At 40.6% G+C, this 24,824-nt stretch overlaps 1 long non-coding RNA gene across 2 annotated transcripts; it reads left to right on the forward strand.

Annotated features, from left to right (window-relative positions):
* Positions 1-767: 767 nt before the first annotated feature.
* LOC122237011 lies at positions 768-24,824 on the forward strand. Of its 2 annotated transcripts, none has more exons than XR_006215208.1 (3): positions 768-864; positions 24,224-24,406; positions 24,765-24,824. It is a non-coding gene; the product is annotated as an uncharacterized LOC122237011 (long non-coding RNA). The 2 variants fall into 2 exon arrangements; XR_006215207.1 differs by lacking the exons at positions 24,224-24,406; positions 24,765-24,824 and adding exons at positions 2,249-2,407; positions 10,501-10,912.

Raw genomic sequence — 24,824 nt, forward strand, 5'->3', positions numbered from 1 at the left:
TTAAAATTAAATTATGCCTGTTCCAGACCAACACGTTCTAATCTGCAGTTTTGAAATATGCAAAGTGCTTCCTATACTAAGAAAATGGGATGATTAATGTAATGACTACACATACTGCCTCCTTTTTCTAGTAAGACATCAGTTTCCTTCCATGGCATCAGTGTCACGCCATTATTTCAAAAGGCCATGACCTGGAACTATGTATTTTTGAAAACAAAATCCTAGACAGCAGTGACAATGCGTAAATGTACTCGTTTATATATAATGAAATGTAAAATTCCTAAAAGGCAACTATAATTAATATGGAGGAAGGAGAAACGCCACTGTCAGATCGTAGTTGTTATTTACTTCAATAAGACACCATTACTTAAGTTTTAAAGATCCGATTAATGTTTTATTATCCTTATTGTAAACAACAGAAGTGGTAACATCAGAGGATAAATGTGAAGAAAAAGGGAGAACATTTCAAATAGCCTCGGTTTAAAAAAAAAATGCTGCTTACAACTTAATCATTTTGATTCTGTGACATTAATAATTTATCAGAAGCTGCAGCCTGGGGGGCCGTTCACTGTGTGTAATTTATCTTGTGGAATCACTGCTGATGGTCAGTTAACCTAGTATGTCCTGAGTGACTCGGCTTGTTAGAAGAGAATTTAGTAACTGTCCGGCAGTTGGCTCCCTGAGAAATTCCATCAACTGCCATCCTCCACAGAAAGTTCTATGAGAGTCATGCTAAAAACAGTATGGGCTTAGATTAAATACTAGATTGTGCTCAGGTAGCACTTACATAAATCCTCAATGGCAGTGCCAGATGTTTCCTGATAGCAGTATACCGAGAACGCACAATTACAGGGCTCTATTAGGGTAATATGTTTTTATTCTTAAACCATGCAAACACATCTCAGTCTTCCAAGACCAAAGCTTACTTGTTTTTATAACTCGAGAGCCCTCAGAGTCACAGAATTTTCATGTGGTATTTATTGTGGGCATCAATCAGAAAGTGTCTCTTTTGATTAAGAAAGTGAATGTGTATCAGAACCAGAATTTTCTTATAATACCAAATAAAAAGCAGGGGGAGAGCTCTACAGGTTTCACCAGTGGCCTTTGTAGTAGAGCATCGGTATTTGTGAGAGATATAAGCAGGAGAGGAACACTGAAAAAAAATAAAACAAATGAACAAACAAAAACAACTAAAGGGTTTGAGATCCTTAAGAAATACCTACTTTTAAGATATTAGTTTTCTACCTTGGTAATGGGTAGAATTAAGCAATTTTACTACTGGACTAATTTGGAAACATTCCTTTTATTCCATAGCAGGGGAAATTCGAGTGACTGACTGTCATTGCCGGTGGGAAGGAAACTAGGGTAACTGACATCCATCGGGACTCATCTTTGGGCTGACCTGGAAGGTCTGCGGACCTTGACTTCAAGTAGTCTCAACCAGGGGTGCCTGGGCGGCTCAGTCGGTTAAGCGTCCGACTTCAGCTCAGGTCACGATCTCACGGTCCATGAGTTCGAGCCCCGCTTCGGGCTCTGGGCTGATGGCTCAGAGCCTGGAGCCTGCTTCCGATTCTGTGTCTCCCTCTCTCTCTGCCCCTCCCCCATTCGTGCTCTGTCTCTCTCAGTCTCAAAAATAAACATTAAAAAAAAATTAAAAAAAAAAAAAGTAGTCTCAACCAGATGCCTGACAAAGAAAAGTTCCATTTGTAGGGAATCTGGGACATGTTTCCCAGACTAAGATAGTGATTGGGCTAATCTGCTATCAGAAATCATAGTTGGTTATCATTTCTCAGTCTTAACCAAATGTCAGCTGCAAATAACAGAGCAGCATGTCAAGCAGTGGGTTATTTGGGTTGGGTTTTACCAAATTGTCTAGAGAAAGCACTCTCCCTTCAGTCCCGCTCTCAATGGCTGGCTGAGTCCTTGCAATCCAGTAGGGACTCGGGGTGAGAGGCAGTGCTCCAGTTCACTCCATCCTTTCCTACACAGCAGCGGTAAAGGGGGTTGTGCAACCTGTCTGCTTGATTGGTTGGGAACTTAAACTAACTGGGAAGATCCTGAAAGGATTGGATTTTTTTTTCTCCACCCTTGACCAGACCATTCACATGTACATGTTTTTTATTTCGGAAAACCGCTAAGTTTTGTTCTTAGAAGTGAGGATGTTATGGAAACCATGAAGAGTTACTAAGTCATGAAATTGACTTAGTCATTTCCTTGAATGCACCCATCATTTCTTGCCCCACTACAGACCTGTCCTGATTTTAAAGCAGAAGCATTGACCTGCATATTTGTTGAGGCCTAAGGAAAAAGGTGGAGTCTCAGATTAAGTCTCTTTCAGTTTAGTTGCTCATGATTTGGAAACAATGCATGTAACAACATTTTTATCATCATGGAAAAAGTTTTAAAGGTATTGCAATATTTATAACTGATATTGTGTTTATGGTTTAGAAAATGCCTTGGAATCCTTTCATAGGTTTTGGAGAAAAACCTCATGTCATGTTTTGATTTGTCGGGAAGGAAGGAAGGAAGGAAGGAAGGAAGGAAGGAAAAAAGGAAGGAAAAAAGGAAGAGAGAGTACAGGAGAGGAAGAAGGGAGGGGAAGGGAGGAAGGGAATGGGGAAAGGAAAAGGGGAAAGGGAAGGAGATGGGGAAGGGGAAGGGGGGAGAGGAAGGGGAATGGGGAAGGGTAGGGAAGGAAAGGAAAGGAAAGGAAAGGAAAGGAAAGGAAAGGAAAGGAAAGGAAAGGAAAGGAAAGGAAAGGAAAGGAAGGAGAAGGATCTAGGAAGGTAAGGAGTTACACAAGAGAAAGAATACGAAGGAACAGGGAAGTAATGTATGAAATACAAAAAGAGAGAGAGAAAGAGAGAGAGAAAGAGAGAGAGAGAGAAACTGACTCAGGAATGAATTAAACTAGAACAAGCAGTCCTCCATGTGTAAGAATCTTGCCAGTGAACTTTGCAAGTCTCCAAAGTAAGACGGAGATACAAATGCCCACTAGGAAACAGACACAAGGAAAACACTTTTTTTAATCCAGAAAAAGAAAAATGATATGTTGTACATGCACCGACTGTCTATATAGTGCCAACTGCGTTCAAAAGCTCATCTCTCAAATCAAAACCATGCTTGCTTGGACTCTGCAGAGCAAACAAAGCTGTTTGAAGATAATTATGCTCTAATCCATCTGTAGTCTCCTTGTAGGTGTTTGGGACAGTGAACTCCATAGTCGGTAGGAGACTCTTCCCTAATATTCTGGGCCCGTAGGATTGCCGGCTAGAGACTCCAATTTAAAAGCAATGGAGTGAAGGAGGCACTTGCTAGTCTCTGGAGTTTTCAGATACTTGATTCGCCACCTCATTTCTACCTTCTCAAAGCTGAGAGCAAAAAGAGATTTTGCCTCTTGGTGATAACTGTACTTCTGCTGTGGACACTTTGCACGGAAACATTCAAGGCTTATTTATCAGCAACAAGGTTATGATTTTCCTTTCTCTGTTTCCTCTTTCCTTTTTGCCATATTTGCCGAGAGAGGATTGGCAAGGCATTCTTTTCAGTACGCTCCCTACTCAAGGACTTGATTAGCACATTTTTGCCAATAACGCAGTCGGTAATTAGTTTTTAATAACCGGTATATTTTTTGCAATATCAGCATGCAGCTTCCTAGCCTGCAATATTTAAAAACAGTGCTCAATGGCACAGGATGACACATATTAACTTGGGGGCAAATATAGCTTTTAGAATAATGTTTTGAAAAGCAGGCCCCTGTAAATATAAGGTGGTATGGCGCCATATGGAGACTGGGTTTCTGACATATGGCTTGAATTAACAAGTTTAAAACTGTTAGGATCAGTTTTTCTTTCACTGAAGGCAAAACCACAAGATTCAGAAGTGAAATACGCTCCAGTCACTGATACAAAGGCTCACCAAACGCTGGGTCTCTTGGGCTAGATTTTTTTTGTTGGCAGTAAGTGCAAGTTATCAATAGTAAGACAAGTTGTAACATGACGAGGAATCACAAAGCTGCCAAGGCTTAAAATTTCACTTCAAATAGTGCGTATGTGGGCCTACACCGCACTTGCTAGCAAAGGACATTGCCTCTTTGAAAGCGGCTTTTGAATTATGATTATTACATCCTCAAAATAAATTGTTGTTCCTGGATTGATATAAAAGATATTTGAAAAGACAAACTTGAGTGACAGATGGAAATGGCTCAGGGCGCAGTATCTTCTGATCTCCCCTGATTGAACCTTTGTAGGATGAATTGAACAGGAAAAGTTCAAAGATCCCAGGGTCTGTATTACACAAATATTGTTTCATTTAATCAAAACTGTCTTTGAAGTGTGGCACTTGTGGGCCACCTGTAGCTTTGAAATTTAAAGTCATATAAAAGCTTTAGTGATGCTGGAGAGGACAGTATGCAGCTACAATACACTTCTGGACAAAAAAGAAAAAAAAATCAGGATGGGAAGGAAGGCAGTTTTCATATTCATGTTTCCTTTTATTGCCCTTTTATTTTTTTCAGTGAGCCGAGCGCTCCAAAGTTGTAAAGAAAAGAATTACTACATCCAGACATCCACAGGGCTTATTTTCATCATTGGAAATATGTTTATTTGTGGTTCGGCGTCTAAACTATAATTATTCCAAGCTTTGAAACATCCCTTCGGTGTTCAGCTGAGCCCGGCTAATCTGATTTTCCTTCCCTCTCTCCTCAACTCCACTGCATAACCATTACAAAATGTCTCTCTCATAGAAAACTAGCAAGAAAACAGCTTCGTTTTAGAGCTTGAGCTAAGCGACATCAAATATATTTGTAGCCAGAATGGGGAACCCCTATCAAGAAAGAATATTCTACTAATTAGGGGGAAATGTCGTGGTAATAATACTTAATAATTACACAGTTTGTGAAGCACTACTGTATATTTTATCGCCGTTTAATCCATACAGCAGCTATAGGAGACAATGAGCCCTCTCAGTTTATGGATGAAAAAAAGACCAAAGACTTAACCCATTTTTCTAATACATCGCTGCTAGTCAGCGGCAGAAGGAGAACTTGAATGTGTGACTTCAAGTCTGGGGTCCCTGCTCACTCCACCATATCCCTTCCCACAGGCTGCTCTTCCCAGATAAGGAGAGCCACCTTACTTGTGCGTGGCATTCACCTGGGGCCGGAGGGAGATGTGTTTCAGATTTTCTGGAAGGCGGCCATTGGTAAGGAGGACATGTTCCATTACCACTGTGGTCTCTTCTCTGGTTGCCACACAAAGGCAGGAAGGGGAGAAGGGACTGCAGGGCAATTTAGTCACGTGAAAACTTTGGAGCTTCCTGGGGTCCTGCTCATCACTAGGGAACTATGTCAAAAAATTATTTTTCAAGCGGATTCATTTCCCTGTTATAAACACACACACAGGCCTTCCTTCTGTAAAAGTCTTGTAGGTCACACTTCCACGGTGTCTATGCCCCTTTTTTCTCTGTAATCTGGGACAGATAGCAATTGCACCTGATTCCATTTGATTCCCAAGACCCTGTTCTTTCACAAATACCTTTAGATCCCAGGAGGCCTGTAGTGAATCTGGTAATGATTATTATTTTTTCTTTTTTCTTATTTTTTTAGAAAGAGAGAGGAAAGATCTTTTTAATGTTTGTTTATTTATTTATTTATTTATTTCGAGAGAGAGAAAGAGAGAGTAAGAGCATGAGTGGGGGGAGGTGCAGAGAGAGAGAGAGAGAGAGAGAGAGAATCACAAACAGGCTCTGCGTTGTCAGCGCAGAGCCTGACATGGGGCTCTGCCTCACAAACCATGAGATCAGAACCTGAGCCGAAATCAAGAATCAGATTACCCACTTTCCCCACCCAGGTGCCCCAGTTATTTATTTTTTCTAAATATGATTTCTAAATATTATTTTTTCTGCCCTTGTATAACTTTTTCGGTCTAGCTAAAGACATTCTACCTCGTCCTCCTTTTCAAAAAATCAAGAGAGAATCCCAGAGCAGAGCGCAATCTTGGGAGGATCTGGTTCAATCCAGTTATGTCATAAATGTCAGAAAGGTTATGTGACTTGCAAAAAATCACAGAACTACAAGGGCAAGCACCCAGACCTCCCCTCTCTCCTTTTCCAGGACCTTTTCAGGCAAACCATATTGCTTTAAATGTTATCTACCAACACCCAAAACAAACAGAAGGTACAATATTTCAGGCATTCCAATCCATTACTCCATCTATCCCCTGCCATGTTTTGTTCATCTTCATAGTATAATCGTCACCTGACTTAACACAGACTCATCGTTTATTATTTTCTCCCCTCTGGCCTCCAGGTGGTGTGCTGGAAATGTTTAACAACCAGTTCTGAATGGAGGGAAGAACACCTGACTCCTAGCATTTGCTAACTTTTGTGGTGGAAACCCATCCACCGTGGCTCATTTCATACTCCCAAGATGACAGAACACAGGCTTGGAAAGAGATGTGACCAGGAGCAAGTCGACCCCCAGCAAGCTCCTGGGATCATGGACTCCATCTGTCTTTATAGATGTCCTGGGGAAAGTACAGGAGTCACAAAGACTAGTTTCCTAAAAAATTGCTAGAATCCTGCTGCCAGTTTTCTCTTAACGTGCAGGGCGGGGCGCGCCTGAATGGCTTAGTTGGTCAAGCCTCCGACTTCAGCTCAGGTCATGATCACATGGTTTGTGAGTTTGAGCCTCATGTTGGGCTCTGCGCTAACAATGCAGCACCTGGTTGGGATTCTCTCTCCCCCTCTCTCTCTGCCCCTCCCTGCCCCCAAAAAAGAAACAAACAAACAAACAACAACAACAAAAAAACTATGCAAGGTAGCAGCACCTCTTTCTTGGGGAGAATGCTCATTTTCCCAGCTTGCCTCCTTCAGGTTGATGGACATTGGCCAGATTCTGTTTTAACTTAAACTTTAAATGGAAGAAAGCATGAAGGTTTTTTCAGGTGAAATTTTAAATGCAGATTGAGAAAAACTGAATTATCATAATGAGACTCTGGTGTTTGGGAACATTGTGATAATAATGTGATTCTTCTTTGCTTTGTCTTTTTCTTTCTTTCTTTCTTTCTTTCTTTCTTTCTTTCTTTCCTTCCTTCTTCCCCCCCCCCTTCTTTCTTTCTATTTTCCGTAAATACTTGGAATGACATCATTCATTCCCTCATTTGGGGACGCAGGTCAAGCCTTCTGGCAACCTCTCCTTCCCAGCAGCCTCTGCCTGCCCAGGCATCACTTGCAAGAGGCTAATAAGCTCTGACCAAGGCATTAAGCTATTGAGAATCAGTGTCTTTGTGGCAGGATAATGTAGCCCATTATGATTGGAGTTGTATGCTTTAATAATGAGAAAAGGAAATCCCAGTTCTGCTTCGGTAATTAGCGTAACTGGAACTTAAGTCAAAACCAAATACGGGGAGGGCTTTGCTCAAACATACATTTTTGAAATGCTCATCTGCAAAATACATGTAGGAAACAAGATCATCCTGAAAAGTATGTCCAATAATTTTGATGAACTTAATGTCAAAATATCTTTGATCACATGAAGGAAGAAAAGGGGCATAAAATGAAAAAAAAAAAAAACAAAAAAACACAGTTCCAGTGGTAGAGAAGAAGTATCTACAAATATTAATGACTTTTTCAGTGGGTAGTATTTTTTTAAACATAAATTATGGTGTTTTCTGTAGAGACTACCATAAACAACCAATGAGACCTAACAGAAAACATGTCTGTCTCACACACAAATAGTTGCCTTTGAACAACAGAGGTTTGAACTACTCAAATCCACTCATACTCACAATTTCGATAAATATGGATTGTATCGTAAATGTATTTTCTTTTCCTTATGTTTTCTTAATAACATTTTCTTTTCTCTAGCTTAATTTATTTTATAATTCAGTATATAATACATATGACACGTAAATTTGTGTTAATTGACTACATTATCAGTAAAACGTCCTGTCTATAGTAGGCTATCGATAAAGTTTGACTGCACGGAGATTGGTGTCCCCTAACCCCTGTGTTGTTCAGGGGTCAAATGTATGTATAGTTTTCATGAGTGTTTTATGGGAATGATCAGAGCCTTCTCAACATATCTCAGTATAGCATGTAGTGTAATTCATATTAAATTTCACATGGATAGCGAAAATCCATTTAGCCCAAGGGATTTCAATAGTAAAATAGGAAAATGGTCCACTGGAAATTTATACTTTCAGGAATTTCAGAAATTGATCTCTTTCAGAAATTTATATATTTAGCATTCCAGGTGATACATTACATTTCAAGGGAATGATTTGAGGAGGAATTAACCATGGAAATGTCTTGAGAAATATACACTCCTACAAGGAGCGGTTCTCTGGTAGGGTATATTCAATCCCTGGATGCTTACACCCCACTTGGAGGCAGTGTTCAGACACAGACATCTTTCCCTCTGCCCCCCACACACCCCAATTGAGTGTTCAATATATGAATACTGAATAGAATGAGGGGAAGTGATTTCAGTTGACTCAAACAGCTAGCTGAAAACTTACCCTGTGATTCATAACAATAATGACAAGGGAAGACCTCGTTCTGGGTTGATTATTTAGAGGAAGCATCTATTTTTCTTCATGAACCTGCTGACTTCATCTGTAGTAGTCAGAGCAATGTTGACTTAAAACAAAAAAGAAAATTGGGGGCAGTTGTGGCTCTTCAAAGCCAGCCCAATTAAGCCGTCTAATTTTGGTTCCAGTGGAAAATATAATATTCGTATTTTCCTTTCCCCTCTAATGAATATCTTGGGCAAAATCTGGACCCTGTTGGACCACTAAATGAGAGAAGTGATGGAAATACTGCCACAGGAGAAGAGTATTTTTTTTTCTATTTACATGAAACTGGCTAATAGCCAACAGTCTGGTGTTTCACTTAAAACACAGAGTCATTTACTGCACCGAGCATAAGTCAGCTGCCTTACCTGAGAGAGCTTGTTCCCGTCCAGAGCTGTTCTTTTAAGGAAGTTTATTTCAAGCTTATTCATAAACAACCATCATAGGGTCATTAATAGAGTTGTGTAAGGCAGTGAACAGCCCAGTGATTACTTACTGGTCCATCAAAACATAATTAGTAATTCCCACCTAAAGAGAGCAGTGACTTGTTTAATGTGCTGAATGAAAAATGGTGAAGCAGTAAAAATACTTCATAAGCGATTTTTGAAGTACAGACTATCATGACACCAGAGTTTTTAATTCTATGTTTTTAGAGACTGATGCAAAACAAAACATTAGATGGATGGATGGATGGATGGATGGATGGATAGATAGGCAGACAGACAGGAAAAAAAACACTCAAGATTTTCTTATGGAAAAGCATCACAACTAAATTTCATCTCAAGAATGGCACTGCCTTTCTTTCAAATGTGTGGGTCTAGGGAGCTTGAAGAAATTTCATTTCAAAATTGCGATGACGTGAATGGGGGAAATATTCGACATTTTAGGAATTTCTGCAACCTAAGAAACTGTTTTGTGAGGGGCAAGGATTGTAGGGTAAAAGAGGCAGCCCAAGGCCACCACTTTCTGACTTTACTTCCCCTGCTTTCCCTGACTGATCAATTCAAAAATTAGGAGAGTCTCCAGTTTAAGAAGTTTCAAAACAAAAACAAACAACAAAAAAAGGGAAGGTTAGTCCTAAAAGGGACATATTTAGCTTAAAATTAAATGAGTTTTCATAGCTCAGGTGAAGGTCCCTCTCTCTCCCCTTCCCCCACCCCATTCTACCCCTTCTCCCCTCCCCACCCCCCCTTCTGTCTGTCTCAGGCAAACAGCTATATTAATAGTCAGCTCATAACCACATCATTTTGCTAACAGTCACAGAGCTATATTTAAATTCAGGGTGCCGTTGCCATGAATTCTATAGTATCTCTATAATCTTTCTTATAAAATACTCGCTTTTGCACATCATCTTTGCTCCCCGGTGACCAGGGAGATCCTACTGCCCTTCCCACTTCTTCCCCAGCCCCAGGACACCCTGCAGGTGGAGGCGGCCACAGGCTGACCCCCAGCCATGAGAGAATGGGAAAGGATAGCCAAAGGCCTGGAGCCCAAACTTCTCACTTCAGCTCCCAGGTGAGCTGACTTGGAGGAATTTTGCTTTATTTTTTTTTTAACCTGACACTTCAAATGCACAGGAGTTTGTGTGAAGGGGTCCCAGGTGCTGGGGCCCAGGGGGGCTCAACTCCTTCCTGGTTTCCAGTGTCCACGGGGGCGACCGCCGCCCTGACGCCAGTCACACATCCATTCACTGCAGGATAATTATGCAAATATATACTAACTAGGCTTAGTTCCCTACTTAGACTTCCTTCCCACTCCCTGCCTCCTAGCATGGGTGCTGACAGTGTTTTGGAAGAGGAACTAAATAGCTGGAAGGCTTTCTGAATATATCTATCCTGGCCTGTCAAAGCTAGAACAGCGACGGTCCATCTGGGCCTGGAAGACAATTTCCATGGTGTAAAATACTCTCTCAATTCTTTCCTACCAGAGACAACCAGCTGGTGCTACAGTGAGACAGCCAAATCCACTGTGTGTAGACCTCCGCTCCAAGCTAAAGAGTGGCCTGGGATGACCCTGAAGCCTCATCTTCAGAGCAGTGAGCAGAAACTCTCAGGAGGGGACAAGGCAGTTCATGGATTAGTGTCAGGGTCTCAGGCTGAGCCTGCAACTATAGCAAGATATCCAGAGCTCTTGAACAATTGATAAAACATGTATTTCTGCTTCTTTCAACTCTCTGGATATTAAGCATAGGAAAGGATTTGGGGGAAAAGAGCCTGAAGTTTTTCAAACAAATGCCTCACTTTTTGGGTGTCTATCTTAGCCAGAAGCCCTTTCTGGCACTTTTCTGTTGTGTGATTGTATATACCATTATAAAATCATAAACAGCATTTGAATTTGGATATGTGGGAACAGTGGAGGGAGTTGTTTCTTTCCTTGGAAGTCCTGGAATTCTGCTTACCGTTTAGTTCTTGTAAGAACATGGTTTGTAAATGTGCTTCCGTGCTGATCTATGTAGAGGATTAATAAGCCCGTGGCCCTGAAAATGAGTCCACCATCCGTGAGGGTCTCTGGAAATCTGCCTTTGTCCGTGTTTTCTCTTCTGGGAAAGGTGAAAGGCATGATCCTTTCCTAAGTCACCAAAGCTGGGCTCAATATTTGTTAAGGGGTCACAAAGAACAAACCAAATTTTCAAGCAACAGGAGTCATGGAGGCTCTACATCTCCTTGCCAGCCTGGAATCAAAGATGAGGCGCTAGGAAAAGCAGATGTGGGCTAAGCGGACGCTTGGGACATCGTTCACTGGTCAAGTCGGTCAGAAAGGGCAAAAACAGGGGCGCTTGGGTGGCTCAGTCAGTCGAGCACCTGACTCTTGATTTCAGCTCAGGTCACGATCCCAGGGTGGTGGAACTGAGCCCCGCGTGGGGCTCTTCAGTTCCCCTGTCCCTCTCTCCCACTCATGCTCTCCCTCACACACAAACAAACAAACTGTTTAAAAGAAAGGGAAAAACAAACAAACAGAAGAATAAATCAGTCTTTCAGGGAAATTAAGAGTCGAAAAGGAGGGAAAAAATTCCACTCCACTGTCTAGGGAATGTTATCCTGGCACCTGAGGGGCAAGGAACCTTTAGAAACCTTGAATGAGCAGCTTTGACAGTCAATACGTGTACAACTTCTTTCTAAACCCTAAATATCTATTTACATCAGTGTTATGGGGTAGGTGACAGGCCACAAAAGGTCAGCAGGTAATGCCCTGGCAAAGCCCTGTTTCCACAGTTCTTGACATCACAGAAAGGAGACTATGGAGGCCCAGTGTGGCCCCAAGAGTTCTGAGAGGTAAAAATTCTAGGAGGACCCAGTTTGTGTGAGTTTTATTTCTAGGAATTCTATAAGATCCTCACAGTGAGTATCAAGGAGAAATCCCCTCATGCTTCCTGCAGGGGGAGGAGACAAGGCCTCAAGAGAAATTGTACATGCTGGGGTTTTATCAGAGCCTAAATGATCTGGGTGAAGGAACATACTCAATTCTATCTGCTGGTAGTCTTCCATGTGGGGGACAATGGGGGTTGGAGAGAAGGAGAAGTTCCTGCAAGGATCACATCCCAGAGGTACAGACTTATTAAAAATGACTAAGACTTGGGGCGCCTGGGTGGCTCAGTTGGTTAAGCGTCCGACTTTGGCTCAGGTCATGATCTCGCGGTCCGTGAGTTCGAGCCCCGCGTCGGGCTCTGTGCTGACAGCTCAGAGCCTGGAGCCTGTTTCGGATTCTGTGTCTCCCTCTCTCTCTGACCCTCCCCCATTCATGCTGTCTCTCCCTGTCTCAAAAATAAATAAACATTAAAAAAAATTAAAAAAAAAATGACTAAGACTTAACCGTAAGACTACGCATCTGGTCACCCCCCCCCCACCCTTACCACTACATGAATAGGGCTTATTCACTACAGTTCCTTCTACCTGGTACATTGTGTCCACATTTCAACCAAAAATCATAAGGCATACCAAAAGGCAAAAAATACAGTTTTGGGGTGCCTGGGTGGTTCAGTCTGTTAGGCATCCCACTCTTGGTTTCTGTTCAGGTCATGATCTGATCGTTGGAGGGATAGAGCCCCACATCAGGCTCTGCCCTGATGGCACAGATCTTGCTTGGGATTCTCTCACTCTCCCTCTCTCTCTGTCCCTCCTCTGCTTGTGCTCTCTCTCTCTCTCTCTCAAAATAAATAAATAAACTTAAAAAAATACAGTTTGAAGAGATGGAACAAACATTAAAACCAGATTCAGATACGGCAGGAATCTTGGAACTATTGGACAAGGTATTTTTTTTGAAACTAATGATTAATACATTAAGGGCTTTAGTAAAAAAAAAATAGAAAACATGTAAGAACAGATGGATAATGTAAGAGAGATGGAAATTCTAAGAAGGAATCAAAAGGGAAAGCTAGAGATAAGAAGCACTGTAATATAATAAAAACTACCTTTGATGGACGCATAAGTGTAGCAGACATATCTGAACAAAGAATCTCTTAGCTTGAGGATATGACAATAAAAACTTACAGAATAAGAAAGGAAAGACAAAAAAGGACTGATATTAAATTTAAAAAGGAACACAATATCCAAGAATGCCTGGACAACTACAAAGGGTGTAACATATGCATAATAGGAATATGAGAAGAGAAAGAAAGAGGGAAAGGAATACAGTGGACCCTTGAACAACACGGGTTTGAACTGTGTGGGTCCACTTATATGCAAATTTTTATTTTGATAAACACAACACTGTAATTGTATTTTCTTTTCCTTAAGATTTTCTTTTCTTCAGATAGAATACAGTTTATAATACATATAACATACATAGTATGTGTTAACTGATGTTTTATGTTATCAGTAAGGCGTCCAGTCAACAGGAAGCTATTGGTAGATAAGTGTTTGGGGAGTTAAAAATTATATGTAGATTTTCATCTGCATTGTGGGGGGGGGGGCGGTGATCAGTACACCTAGCCTCTATCCACATTGTTAAAGGGTCAATTATAGAAGCAATACTTGAAGAAATGATGACTGAGAATTTCCCTAAGTTAATGTCACAAAACCACAGACCTAGGAAGCTCAGAGAACACGAAGCAGGATAAATTACACACATACACACACACACACACACACACACACACACTTACATATATATCATTTTCAAACTTCAGAAAATTAAAGATAAAGAAAAAATCTTGGCTGAAGTCCATGGAAGAAAACACTTTACCTATAGAGAAACAAAGATGAGAATAAATCTGACTTCTCAGAAATCATTCAACTAAATGGATAGTAGAGTGAAATAAAGTACTGAGAAAAGAAAATCACCAACATAGAATTCTGCACCCTGAGAAATGACCCTTCCAAATGAAGTAAAGACTTTGCCAAATAAACAAAAATTGAGAACACTTGTTGCCAGTAGACCTGTCTTGTAAAATATGGTAAATGAAATTCTTCAGAGAATAGAAAAATAATTAAGGAAAAACTTGCATTTACATGAAGAAAGAATGGACATCAGATGATGAATAAGTCAAGGTAAAATACAAACGTTTATTCTTCTAAACGTATATAAAAATAATAGTTTGTTCACAATAATAACAATAATGTTTTCTATTATCTTTGCATATATATGTATATACATACATATATACAAAAGTGTACATATGTGCTCATATATGATTATGTGTAAGTGAAATGAATGACAGCAATGATACAAAAGAAAGGATAGAAGAATTTGAAATATTTTGCTATTATAAGGTACTTGTGATACATGAAGCAATATACAGTTTTTTGGAAAATGGACTTGGATTAGTCATAAAGGTATATGCAAACTCCAGGGCCACCACTAATAAAAATGGTAAGAAAGAGAAAAAAAGTACAATTGGTATTCTAAGAAAGCAAAGAGGATGGGATCATATATAATGCTTAAAACCACAAAGGACAAGAAAAAGAAGACCAAAATAGGAATGAGAACAAGGATATCTTGTAGAAAAAAGTAATAATAATTGTGGTTGCTTTATTGCAATTATATCAATATTCACTTTAAGCAAATACACTAATTGAAACAGAGACTTGAGTGGATCAAAAATAAGATCCAACTATATATTGTCTATAAAAAACCCACTTTAAATATAAAGAAACATTGGGGCCCCCAGGTGGCTCAATCAGTTAAGCATCTGACTCTTGATTTCAGCTCAGGTCATGATCTCATGGTTCATGGGTTCAAGCCACATGATGGGTTTTGTGCTGACAATGCAGAGCCTGCCTGAGGTCCTCTCTCTCTCCCACTGTCTGCCCCTCCCCAACTTGTGCTCTCTCTCTCTCTCTTTCAAAAATAAATAAACTTAAATATATATATTTAAAGAAGCATAAATTAAAAGTAAAGACATGAAGAAAAATACACCATGCTAACACTAATCAGCAATATGTGAGGCAAAAACTGAAAAGAAAAAACTGAAAAACTGAAGAGAATTTCATGGGGAAATAGCTAAATCCATATTATACTTGCAAACTTTAGCATCCCCCATCAGAAATTGACAAATCTAGCAGCAGAAAATCAGTAAGAACGTCACTGAACTCAAAAGCATCATCAACCAATTAGATGTAATTGACATGTATAGATTATGTCACCCAACAAGAGCAGAATATGCATTCTTTCCAAGGAAGATTCACCAAGATTGACCACATCCTGAGCCACAAAACACATCTTCAAAGACTCGATTATATAATATCAGATCTCATACCACGATGGAATTAAACTAAAAATCAAGTAAAAAAAAAATTGATAGCAGAAAGGTAGCTGGAAAACCCCCAAATATCTGGAGATTAAATAACACACTTCTATATAACACATGGGTCAAAAAAGAAATCTCAAGATATACCAAGCTATTTTGAACTAAATGAAAATGAAAATACAAGTTATCAAAATGTGTAGGATGCAACAAATACAGCATATAAAGGAAAATTTATAGCATTGAGTGCATATATTAGAAAAGAAGGAGATCTAAAATCAATAATCTAAGCTTCTATCTCAGGAAACTAGAACAAAAAACTCAAATTAAATCCAACCTAGCAGAAAAAAATGAAATAATAAAAATTAGGGCAGAAATCAGTGACATTTAAAACATAAAATCAACAAAACCAAAAGTTGATTCTTTGAAAAGATCAATAAAATCAATGTCTCTACCCAGGCTAACTTGGAAAAAGAAAGAAGACAGAAATTACTAATATTAGAAATGAAAGAGGGGACATTACCCATGTCCCATGAATATTAAAAGGACAAACATCAAATATTATGAACAACTCCATACCCACAAATCTGACAACATAATGAAATGGATCAATTCCTTTTTGACCCAATTTTCCAAAACACATAAAAGAGGAAATAAACCATTGGAATAGGTCTATATCTATTAAAGAAATGTAACCAATAATTAATAACCTTCCCCAACAGAAAATTTCATACCCAGAATTCACTTGTGAATTATGCCAAACATTTAAGGAAGAAATTACATCAACTCCCTCAATCTCTTGCAGAAAATAGAAATAGAAACTTCCTAAGTCACTCTGCGAGACTAGCATTACCCTAATTTCAAACCAGAAAAAGACAACATGAGAAAAGAAAACTACAGACCAATTTCTGTCATGAACAGACGTGTAAAATTCCTCAACAAAATATTATCAAATCAAATCCAACAATGAATAAAAAGAATCCTATATTATTACCAAGTGGAATTTATCCCAGTTATGCAGAACTGGTTCAACATCCAAAAATCAATGACTGTAGTCCATCACATCAACAGAAAGATCCCATGATGATATCCACAGATGCATAAAAAGTATTTGACAAAAGTTAACACCCATTCATGACACAAACTCTAAGCAAACTAGGAATAGAGGGAAATTCCTCCACTTGATAAGAGCATCTAAAAAACAAAAACAAAAACAAAAAAACCCAAAAACCTACAGCTAACGTCAACCTTAATGGCAAGAAATGAGAAGCTTTTCCACTACAATCAGGAACAACTCAAGGATGTCCCCTCTTACCACTATGTTTCAATATTGTACCGGAAGTCCTAACTAATGCAATAAAACACGAAAAGGAAATGCAATGTCTATAGTTTGGGTAGGAAGAAATAAAACTCTTTGATCTCAGACAACATGAACATCTATGTAGAAAATCTGAAAGAATTGACAAAAAACCTCCTGGAACTAACAAGTGATTATAGCCATGTGCAGGGCACAGGTTAATATACAAAAGCCAATTGCCTTCCTGTATGCTAGCAATGAGTAAGTGGAATTGAAATAAATACATATTATAATTTATATTAGCACCAAAAATGAAATACTTAGATATAAATCTAACAAAAGCTACAAGAGCTATATGAGAAAACTACAAAATTCTGATGAAAGATATCAAAGAAGAAAGAAATGAAAAAGCATTCCATGTCCCTGGATAGGAAGACTCAATAATGTCAAGATGTTGGTTAGTCCTAACTTTATCTGTACATTCAATGCACACCTAATCAACATCCCAGCAAGTTATTCTAGATACTCACAAATTGATTCTAAAGTTTATATGGAGAGAGGCGCCTGGGTGGTTCAGTCAGTGAAACATCTTACTCTTGCTTTCTGGTCAGGTCATGATCTTGCAGTTTGTGAGTTCGAGTCCCCAGTTGGGCTCTGTGCTAACAGTGCAGAGACTGCTTGGGATTCTCTCTCCCTCTCTCTCTGCCCCTCCCCCTCTCACACTCTCTGTCTTTCTCTTTAAAAAAATTTAAAGTTTATATGGAGAGGCAAGAGACCCAGAAGAGCCTGTGAAATATTGAAGAACAAAGTTGGAGGACTGCTCCTACCTGATTTCAAGACTTACTATAATCAAGACTTACTATATTCAAGATAGTGTGATATTAGAAAAACAATAGACCATAATAGATCCATAGAACAGAATAAAGTGCCTAGAAATTGAACCACGTTAATATAATGAATTGATCTTAGACTTAGACAAAGTGGCAAAGGCAACAAAATGGAGCAAAGGTAGTATTTTCAACAGCACTGTAACAGCTGGACATCCACATGCAAAAAATGAATCTAGACGTTGACTTCACATCTTTGTGTAAAATGCAAAACTATAAAATTCCTAGATTGTATGGAAGAAAATTTAAGCGACCTTAGGTGTGATGATGATTTTTAAATTCATTACCAAAATTGCAAACCATAAAAAAAAAAGTTGGAGCTCATTAAAATTAAAAACATCTGCTCTGCAAAAGCCAATGTCAAGAGAATAAGAAGACAAACCACAGATTAGGGAGAAAATATTTGCAAAAGACACATCCGATAAAGGACTCATCTAAAATGTACTTAAAACTTAAAACTCAACAATAAGAAAATGAACAACTCTATTAAAAATGGGCAAAAGACCTGAACAGACACTTCATCAAAGAAGATATACAGATGGCAAGTAAACATAGGAAAAGACATTCAACATCATATGTCTTCATTGAATTGCAGATTAAAACAACAATGAGATATCACTACACACCTATTAGTATGGCCCAAATCCAAAACTCTGGCAACACCAGATGCTAGAGAGGATGTGGAGCAACAGGAACTCTCATTCTTTGCTGGTGGGAACGAAAACTTGTACAGCCACTTCGGAAGACAGTTTGGCATTTTCTTACAAAGCTAAACATACTCTTAGCATATGACTGAGCAATCACAGTCCTTGGTATTTACCCAAAGGAGTTGAGAACTTCTGTCCATGAAAAAACCTGCACACAATGTTTATAGCAGTTTTATTCATAATTGCCAAAAGTTGGAAGCAACCAAGATGGCCTTCAGGAAGCAAATGAATAATCTGCAGTACATACAGACAATGGAATATTATTCAGCGCTAAAAAGAAATGAGCTATCAAGTCATGTAAAGATATGGGAAAACTTAAATGCATATTACAAAGTAAAAGAAGCCAACTTGAAAAGGCTACATTCTGTGTGATTTCAGTTATCTGACATTCTGGAAAAGGCAAAACTATGGAGACAATACAATACTTGAACTCGCCAGGGGTCGGATGGAGGGAAGGATGAACAGGAGGGGCATGGAGGATTTTTAGGGCAGTGAAAATACTCTGTATGATACTGTAATAGTGGATACATGTTACTCTACATTTGTCCACATCCATAGAATGTACAGCAACCAAAAGTGAACACTAAATTATGGACTTTGGGTGATAGTGACATGTCATTGTAGGCTCATCAGCTACAACAAATGTACCACTGCAGTGCAGGATATTGGCAGGTGGGTGAATGTGGGTGAACAGAGTTACATGGAACACCTGTACTTTCCACTCATGTTTCCTGTGAACCTAAAATGCTCTAAAAATAAAGTCTGTTAACTTAGATAAAAAAGCAAAGGGCAGTTCGGGGAAAACTGGGATGAGTTTTCATCCTACAATGAAAAGAAATGACGCATGTGATAGTATGACAAATCTCACAAGCATATTGCTGACCGAAAGAAGCGAGGCACAGAACATTCCACATGATCCATTAATATAACGCTCTTAAAGCAGAACAAGTTACATTACTGTGATTAAAGATACATACAAGCTGTAAAGGAAAACCAGGAATATTACCTAAGAAGGCATGGTTACCCTTTCCTTGGGTGGGCCTGAGGTTGGGATGGAGGTTTCTGGAGTTTGGAAATGTGCTCCTTCAAGCCTGGGATGGTGGTTTCACAGTTTTAGTTGTTTCATAATACGTTAAGATGTACTTGTGATTATTACATTTTCTCTTTAGTTACATTATACACACCAATTTTAAATGTTTATGTATTTGTTTTGAGAAAGAAAGAGAGAGAAAGCAAGCAGGGGAGGGGCAGAGAGAGAGGGAGACAGAGAATCCCGAGCAGGCTCCACACTGTTAGCATGGAGCCCCACGTTGAGCTTGAACTTGTGAACCCTGAGATCATAACCTGAGCCGAAATCAAGAGCTGGACACTTAACCAATTGAGCCATACAGGCACCCTTGTTTTCCAATTTTAAAAGGTCAAAACAAAAGACAGAGGGGAAGAAAGTAGCATTACACTTCAGTGAACAAAGCCCCCTTTCCTTATCTATTCTTGAAGGGCATGTGTTAGAGAAGAAACCGCATAGATTTTTGAGTCAGAATAGTTTAGGCCATTTTTTTCCCACTCTGTAACCTTGGAGAAACTGCTAAATAAACCTGGGCCTGTTTATTCTCTTGGGGTGAGGGGAATAACAATATTGGCTCCATTTTTGTGAAGACATAACTACCATGCGTGCTTAGCCCTTTAGTTAAATCCAGGGGTCATCTACCATGGAGACAAAGCTGTTGTGAGGGTTGAAATAGCAAAAGTGCCCGGCAGAGTGACCCACGTGTGTAAGATGATCAGCGAAGTATCGAGTCTCTTCTCTTTTTCCCCACCCTTGCAATGTTAGGCCTATGCCCCGTGAATGCAGGTCTCCCTTACTGGTAGGAGAACTTAAATGGTCTACATCTGATTCCAGAACAATGTGTTCAGCAGGCATCAGAATGCACACATGGAAGCATCGTAGAAAAGGAGGTGCAATGTCTGGTCTAACTTGGAGTTCCTACCAGCCAGCCCTCATCAGTTCTTACTCCCGAGTCTGGACAAGGCCACCAAAGCTGAACTTCCTCTTCACTAAGAGGGGAGAACCCCAAATAACTAGAATGGCAAGCTACGAATGTAACAGCTAATAGAAAACACCAAATTCCTACCATGTGTTACACAGTTTGGCGCAGGACTGCCTCGTTACATACCTCTGTGAAGACTGTGCAAGTCCTTGACATTTAGTGGTCAAGGAAGCTTTCTCTATCTGCCTCAAACGAGCTTGCTTGAGGCATAGCGGGCTCGTGTGTCAGGAGAACAAGTTCAGGTAAGTAGACATGCGCATGTCTGAGCCTTTACCAAGGCAGGTAGATCGGTTGACCCTGCACTTGATTACGTGGTATAAATTCAGCCACTATTATGAAGATTCTGGAGGGGGTAGAACCAGGTGGAAACACCAAAGAAGCATCCACACTATGGCAGACACTTGGCTGGACCGTAGTGGGATTAATTCGCTTGGCCCTCCTATTGCCCCTATTTTAGAAGCAGCGACACTGAGGCTCAGAAAGATTAAGTCCGTGGTATTAAGGGAATGGAGGACCAGAATCATTCATACAGCCAGGAGATAAGCCACTTTCCTTCTGTCATAACTGGAGGGCTATTCATTAAGCCTTCCCAATAGGGTGTCATAGGTCAATGTATTTCCACAATGCACCAGTGTCCCACAAAATGGTAAGATAAGGAGTATCATTTGGTCCGAAAAGTAGCTAAGTAATTCTTACGCCTGTAGGATTTCTCACGCGTTTCAACGTTTCTGATACCAACTGCGACCTTCCCATGGGAGAAAATATGCTTCATTTTACAAATTTAATTTGCCCCTCAAACCTTTTCCCATCTCTCTCCGTGTTCCGCGGAACACGGTTTGGAAAATGTTCTTCAACTTCCACCTACCCGATTCTCTGGATAGTCCCCTACACAGGGAAAATAATAAAAATGGCAACATCTCCCCATAAAGCCTATAGAAGAGCGCTCCTAGACCCTTCTGTTGAAGCATAAACCCAACCCTGTGCTTCGCTGGGGAAAACGCCTGCTTCTCGGCAAACACCGGCGAGTAAAGGCTACTTTACTTTTTTTCTTTGTTTGTTTCTTAGAGGAATTCAGAACCTTACCTAAGAGTACACCCCAAGGGGAATAGAAGGAGAAACAAGCTGATTCTTAAATCTATAAATAGAAAACAGCATCTCAGTGGCCTTGTTAGTAAACAGGTTCTTAAAACTGGATGCCCACCACATTTACCTGTGGAGTCTTTTAAACACACAGACCCTTGAGTAACTTCCCCTCTGGCTGTTCCGGTGCAGCGCGGCTGTTTTGTTTTGGTTTGTGTTTATGTTCGTCTGGTCGAGGCCACAGAGCTCTCTCTCTCCAGTGGAATAGCTACTTCACTGATAACAAAGACAGAAAATTAAATGCTTCCAAGGACTGCCTTGGTGTTCTTGATTTAAAGTGTAATTTTGTAAAGAAATTGGAAATACCCTAATGCATAAGAATAGAGAATTTCTTGAATGAAAATAGGACACATCTTACAGCGGAATGGCATGTGGCTCATTAAAACTCACGTTATGGAAGGAATTTAGAGGCCCAGTCACCCTGTTCAGTGGCCCACGGGACAGTCCTCAACTCTGGGTCAATTTACGCTCCCCTGCGATACCCTTGGGCCCACTCACCCCGCCGAAGTCACAGGGAAATGTCCCCTCCCCCCCGGGTGAATGTGGGAAACTCTGTACCTTCTCCCAGTCCCAGGAGACCTGCCGATGACAAAGAAGGATGATTAGGGCAGGTCCATCTGGGCCCCCTTGTCCTGCACCTCTCCCTCCCTCTCCCCAGTTCTGGAAGGCCGGTGAAAGGGTTTCCCCATCACTTCCGGTTCTGACTTCCCTCAGTCCCTGACATATGGTAAAACTAAGAGGGAGCCCACCAGATCTCCCTCTTTGTGTGGCTCTTAGTCATTTAGGAATCCCTTCCTCTCTCCACAAAACCTGACTTTTATAAAACATCGCTTAGCTGAGAAAGTCAAGAAAGTGAGATTTGAGACTATGGATGAGCAGTGGCCAGAAGGCTGCTCCCTTGTGCCAGGAGCTTCAGAACTCAGCCTGAGGACTAGACAGCCATAAGGAAACATAACATGAAGGAAAGAATTAGAAGACACTCATTATATTTGAAAAATATTGGGTTTATTAAAAAAAAAATCTTTCAATGGTAACTTTACCCTCTTCCCAAGAAGAAGGGACCCTCTTCTTGGTCCCTTTCTCACATTCCTGGAAACTGCCTTCTGTTCTTTACCATCACATGGGCTGAACTACCATGGGTGGGGGGGCGGGGCTCTGATGGTGCCAGTGGTTGAAGGGACAGACTTGCCCAGCAGGGCTAGGGACCTGGTCTCACTCTGCAATTCAGGCCACAAGGAGGGGACTGACCAAAGCCGGCACTGAGGCTTACAGTGGTACTATCCTCCCACCCAACTGCACAGGGACAACGGGTCACCCAGTTCCTGTGGGCAGAAGCAGAGCCCCAGCTCATGCAGCGCCCGACCTCAAGGCACACAGAACAGATACCTGTGGCAAAGATCATTAGGCCTACCCTCAGGAACTGCTTCTGAATTCAAACCTTTTCTGCCCTCCGATACTCATTTTCCTTTTCATCACTGGGTTAATTCCGTCGTTTTCCTCTTCTTTGTCCCTTCCATCTGTCCACCAGCTCCAATATATATATATACACATACATAGCTTCCCTATCATGGAACACTTGGAATATGCCTGGACACTCTAACCAATAAAATCATTACATTTCATAGCTGGAATGTACCTCGAAGGGATAGGAAGACCAACTCTCTCAGTTTGTCAGTGACAGCCAGTGAGGATATCTGACTTCTCCAGGGTTACCAGCAGTATGAAAACTAGAAATCAGGTCTAAAATTATGTTTCTTCAGTCATCTTATATTGTATTCACAGAAAGACAAATTCATTTTAATATTAAGCAACTCACAGAATGCCAAATCTGTACACACACACACACACACACACACACACACACACCACAATGCTCTGTAGAACCAGATATGCATGCTTGTGATTATCTGCCTTTAAAAAAATGTACTTTTCTTTGCTTATCTTCCGCAACTGCGTTAGCTCAGACAACTAAAAGTTGACTCTGTATCTGTATTTTTTCAAAGCTCTCCTTTTTAGAAGCAATGCCCGTTTTGAAACAAGCCTACACATATGTGAAAAATGTCATGCTTTATATCATGTGGTGCCTCTGGGCATTTTGTCAAATTATTTCCATTTTTCTACTTCGGGTCCTAATGATCCTAGACACTCACTATGCAAGGGAGGGAAATATGTTCCCTGCCTCCCTCGCCTTAAATATTCGCCATGGCAAGTGGGAAAGGGCTTTCAGGCTCAGTATGCTCTGCTCAGATGAACTGCAATCATCCTTGTCCTCTATTCATATTTGGAACTATGTTCTTGCTCTCACCCATATCTCCCTAAGGGCCCTGATAGTCTGCAGCCTGTCTTTTTTCCTTTGGAATAATCTCTGTTCTTTATACATACCAAACTACCAACTTCGTGCTTTTGTTTTGCTGTTCCCACCGCTACTTTGCTATCTGCGATTTGTAACCCTGATGGGGAGCAAGGGGCTGTAATTAGAGTATATCCCTTCAGCATTTTCTCCCCCAGGAAACAATAGCGGGACATCCTCCAGTCTCAGGCAAAACCTCCATTTAATTTTTTTTAATGTTTATTTATTTTTGACGGGGGGGGGGGGAGGGGCAGAGAGAGAGGGAGACCCAGAATTCGAAGCAGGCTCCAGGCTCTGAGCCGTCAGCATAGAGCCGGACGCAGGGCCCAAACTCACGGACTGCGAGATCATGATCTGAGCCAAAGTCGGACGCTCAACCGATTGAGCCACCCAGGCGCCCCCAAGACCTCCATTTAAAAAGGATGATTCCTTGCCATGGTTCCAAAGGGAAAGGTACATGTACCAGGACAAATCTAGCAACAGGAGGGATGCACACGTTCGTTCTTTTCAATTCTACCATTCTCTCACTCTGTTGGCAGACTCTACAGATCTTTGAGCAGGAGCAAAAATCACTACAAGCCCTCCCTAGACTGCAATGGGCCTCACAAGGACTGGGGAGTCAGAAGGACCTGGTTTACAAATCTTCATTATCCAGGCATCTGCTCAGAGCTTCTGCTAGTTGCCAGCCCTGGGTCTGGGGTTGGCGCTAAGATCGTTTCCAGGTCAGTGTTCTGGCTGCCCCCTGAAACTGAGGGGGTCTTTCTTTAAGATTGAGTAGAGCGTCCACAAAATAGTTCCCTTAATGCAAAAATGTTTCTATTTTCTTAGGGGAATGAAAGCATCAAAAAACCAGATGGCATATTTTAGCAATGGGATAGTCCAAAACTCTTTTTTATTTCCAAAATCATAGAAAATAACTTACTCGGAAAATAATAAAATACATCAGTGTGCTGAGGTTGGAAAATATTTTGTCATTGATGAAACAGAAAGGATAATGCAAATTCCTGAGAAAAAATAAACGGAAGTTTGCTAACCTTGAGGCCATAACACTCTATGATGCTTGCTTATGCTTCTTCTTAGATTCTGCACAAGGATGTAAGACAGCTGCCCATGATGTCAGGGTCCTGGAAGGCCTCGTGG

Source organism: Panthera tigris, chromosome A3, assembly GCF_018350195.1.
Source record: "Panthera tigris isolate Pti1 chromosome A3, P.tigris_Pti1_mat1.1, whole genome shotgun sequence".
NCBI lineage: Eukaryota > Metazoa > Chordata > Mammalia > Carnivora > Felidae > Panthera > Panthera tigris.